Below are 4,673 nucleotides of genomic sequence, written 5' to 3'. Positions count from 1 at the left end.
CCAGATGGTGGTGGGGACTAGAGCTAGGGTTGCCACCTCATCCCTTTAAATCTGAACACATATTAATGACACGGGTTCTGAGGCTAATTTAATGCAGGTAAGGCACCAAGTGAGTTTAATTACCACCTTAATCAGCCTCACAACCTGTGTCATTAATATGTGTTCGGTTTTAAAAGGATGAGGTGGCAACCCTAGCTAGGGCAGGGTGCGAAAGACCTTTTTAGGCCAAGCCAAGAGCTCTCTGAGTGAGGCTATTCCCCTGAAGGATCCCAGGAGAAGTGTACCCATGGAGGAGGTGACTGCAGAGATCCTATTCCAATGAGTACCAATGAACCACATGTAGAAAGATGGTTAAAAGAAAGATGGTTTACTGAAAGCTTTCATATGTGACTACTGTGGACCGTCTGTGGACTGTCCACTAAATCAAAATGATTGAGTGATTGAAAATGTACTGCCAAGTGACCCCCAGATGGTATGTTGATGTGGTGTGACTACTTACGCCATTTCCCAAGTACCACCAGTAAAGTGCAGCAACTCTATTTACGTGTAGACATTCCTCCCTTTGGAGATATAAAGGTCAATTATTATTATACAGTATTTATATAGTGCCAACAGTTTGCTCAGCGCTGTACATTATAATGGGAGACAATACAGTAACAATACAATACATGAGGGGTTGGAGGGCCCTGCTCCTTGGAGCTTACAATCTAGGAGGGAGGGGATAGTGGTACAGGAGGAAATAGCTGTGGGGGGATGGAGTGGTGGGGAGAGCGGAGGAGATCAGCAAATAGGTGAGGGCGGGGTAGGCTTCCCTGAAGAGATGGGTTTTCAGGGTGTTCCTAAAGGTGAGGAGGGTAGGTGACAGTCTGATGGATTGGGGTAGTGAGTTCCAGAGGATGGGGGAAGCCCTGGAGAAGTCCTGGAGATGGGCATGGGAGGAGGAGACCAGGGAACTAGAGAGTAGGAGGTCTTGTGAAGAGCGGAGAGTACGTTTTGGGTGGTAAATGGATATCAGGTCAGTGATGTAGTTTGGGGCAGTTTGGGGCAGGTCAATGACTGGGAATGTTGGGAGGAGGCCTCTGGCATGGAGTGGGCACAATATGGCGGAGGGAGGGTGCAGCCTCTGCATGAGGGTCAGTGTTCTAGCAAGAAGAGGAGTGGGACAGGGACTTGTGTTCTTGGAGCCAACACCTAGCCAATCGCAAGCCCCTCATGCAGTCCTCTGACAGCTCCTTAACCGGGTGGCGCCATTATCCAAATAAGGTCATGAAAGATCATGAACACAAATACAAGATCCAGCTCCTCGAGACTTCAATGGGGTTCTGGTGCTATGTTTGGGGTTTGCACATCTCTAGTCTCCTGTCCTGAAGTGGTGGATCTGAGTGAACTTGGACATGTTCATACAAGTTAAAGGCGGTGCAGGGAAACATGATTCCACAATATTGGAAGAGAGTCGGGTTAAAGAAGAAAAAAGCTGTACAAAAATCTAGAATATTTCACTAGATGGTGCTAGTATGATGACATTTCCATGCCTGAAACAAAGAGTGATTAAAACTAATTAGATTTTACATAACATGATTGGAACACAGCACACAACGCGACTCGCCTCCCGCATATTTATTGGCCTTAGCGATGTGGACGGTTTATTACAGTCTCGGGCAGATCACTCAGGGAAATAGGCAATGTAAGTGACTTGGAGATTAGGTCATTTAAATTCGAAAGGATAAATCCGAGGAGATGCGCTGAAGTCTTTTGCCAGCACACCTTGTTTTGGTGTAAGGCATGTTTTTAATCCAAGGACATGCAAGAATGTAATTCCAATAACTCTGGTACAATGTCAAATAGTCCCTGCTTAATGCCAAGTTTAATGTAATGTATCTGAGCACCACAAACCAAAAACACGATTTAATTAATTGTTAATGTAGTGCCTCTCTGGTCAGCTAGGGGGAGCTAGATAGTTTTTTTTAGATAGAGGCTGAATAGCAGCCTGGTATGAGTCAGCCAGTTTACTCTGGGTTGGGGCTCAGGGCTATGCAAGTCAGTTCTCTGATACCTCCCCCTTAAAAAGTTTCTAGAAAGCAGTGGGTGGGGGTCAGAAGGGGCTGATTTGCATAGATAAGGGCTCTTGGTCAATCCCTAAGCAGGAGGCTTGACATGAGGCCAGGAAAGCCCTTAAATATGACTGAGCTTGCTCAGCATAAGGAGTAGTGTCGGGTGGAAGATGGAGTGTAGGTTGGAGTGTGGTGCCTAGGAGAGGGGCCTACCTGCAGGCAGGAACTGGAAGGGAGGATTTGTCAGCCTCACCCGTCCCCTGAGAGAGGACAGTCTGGGAAGCAGGGAAGGATCCAGCCCAGCATAAGGCCTGAAGGCAGCCACCAACCCACAAGCTTATGGGAAAGGACTGTGTCCCACACACCCTAGGCCAGATGATGGGAGAGGACATTCTGGTGGGAAACCTGACTAGCCCCCATCTGGGACTGTTGATTTAAAAGTGGCAGTTTCTGGGTCCCCTTGCTCAGGAATTCCCTCAGGCAGCTGGGTGGAGAGGAGAATGTATCTGGGGTCTGAGGCGGTACACCAAGAGGGCTGGAGAGCTCTCCAAGAAGAGAATCTTTGCCTGTTGACTTGTACATAGTTGCTAAGGAGTTTTCCTCAAGTTGCAGTTTCCTTGGGCATCCCATATACCCCATAACCCCATTCTATTTAAATACCCCTTAATAAAACAAAAGCAAAAAAACAAGCTCAAGTCATGGGGCCAGGAAAGCCCTTAAATATGATTGAGCCTGCTCAGCATAAGGAGTAGTGTCGGGTGGAAGATGGAGTGAAGGTTGGAGTGTGGAGCCCAGGAGAGGGGCCTACCTGCAGGCAGAACTGGAAGGGAGGATTTGTCAGCCTCAACCATCCCCTGGGAAAGGACAGTCTGAGAAGCAGAGAAGGATCCAGCCCAGCATAAGGCCTGAAGGCAGCCACCAACCCACAAGCTTATGGGAGAGGACTGTGTCCCACACACCCTAGGCCAGATAATGGGAGAGGGCATTCTGGTGGGAAACCTGACTAGCCCCCATCTGGGACTGTTGATTTAAAAGTGGAAGTTTCTGGGTCCCCTTGCTCAGGGATTCCCTCAGGCAGCTGGGTGGAGAGGATAATTTATCTGGGGTCTGAGGTGGTACAGCAAGAGGGCTGGACAGCTCTCCAAGAAGAGAATCTTTGTCTGTTGACTTGTACATAGTTGCTAAGGAGTTGTCCTCAAGTTGCAGTTTCCTTGGGCATCCCATATACCCCTGAATTCCGTCCAAGTTCAATATCCCTTAATAAAACAAGAAAAAACAAGCTCAAGGCATGAGGCCAGGAAAGCCCTTAAATATGACTGAGCCTGCTCAGCATAAGGAGTAGTGTCGGGTGGAAGATGGAGTGAAGGTTGGAGTGTGGAGCCCAGGAGAGGGGCCTACCTGCAGGCAGGAACTGGAAGGGAGGAATTGAACAGTGGCAGTTTCTGGGTTCCCTTGCTCAGGGATTCCCTCAGGCAGCCGGGTGGAGAGGAGAATTTATCTGGGCTCTCCAAGAAGAGAATCTTTGTCTGTTGACTTGTACATACTGTAGTTGCTAAGGAGTTGTCCTCAAGTTGCAGTTTCCTTGGGCATCCCATATAACCCTGAATACCATCCAAGTTTAACCCTGAATACCATCCAAGTTCAATACCCCTTAATAAAACAAACAAACAAAAACAACCTCAAGGACTGTTTAGTGAGTCCAGTGTGCAAGTGTGAAGAAAATGCGTGTTGCCTGGCTGTGCAGGACTATAGGGGGTTTAAAGTTTAAAACAAGTCAGTATAATCTACCTTACTAATGCTAGCAGCATAAGGATTGCAAATAGTCAATGTTGATTGAGAAAGTGTAGAGTGGAGGGAACTGGAAACGGTTACTTTCCCAGAGGATTACATATCTAAGACTGAGCGCACCCCCGTGAGTTAAGGGCCCCAAAGCCGGCTGAACTAAGCCACTTATTTTTTATTGGCTAAACAAGGATTGAGACGTGTATATAGGTCACCTAATTCATACGTCATTAGTAATCCATGCTGTTATCTGATTGTAAGCAGGGGTTAGTGCCCCTTCTAGAGAGATCCCTCCTCTTGGTGGGTATGGAGGGTGGGGCTAGTATGTCCTATATATTCTAGAACCAGAAGCTCATGGGGCAGAGGCTGATGGGAAGAAGCTACCCCTGGCATACTGATATGTAAGCCGGTAGCCTTAGGAGGTGACCTCTTCGGGGTAGGCCCATGACAGACTCAGTAGAAGAACCTACACAGAGAGGACATGTAGTGAGAACAGTGGAAGAGTTGGTGGTTATCCTGTGTTTGCATTGCGTGGGATATGTTGAAAGGAGCAGAGATGAAAATCCACATTTCCACCACAAGACAAAGCAAAATGTCTTGTCTCCTATCTGGTCTGTTCACACCACTGTGTTGCGGTAGCATGTGCTGAGAAAAAGTATGGCAGGCCATGGACAATAAAATATTTCGATGGGATTCAGATGGTGGTGGTCCTCAAAGGTCCAAGAGGTCAGACCAAAGAAGGCAGATTGAAAACCCATAGAAGGGTTCAAGGTATCCACCAGAAAAAAAAGGTGAAAGCGTGGGACAGTCCTTATTGTGTAATACAGAATATATATAGAA

This window comes from Staurois parvus, unplaced genomic scaffold (assembly GCF_062004578.1).
Source record: "Staurois parvus isolate SC_StPar_1 unplaced genomic scaffold, SC_StPar_1.0 ptg001301l, whole genome shotgun sequence".
NCBI classification, from domain to species: Eukaryota; Metazoa; Chordata; class Amphibia; order Anura; family Ranidae; genus Staurois; species Staurois parvus.
This window is presented reverse-complemented; position numbering follows the sequence as displayed.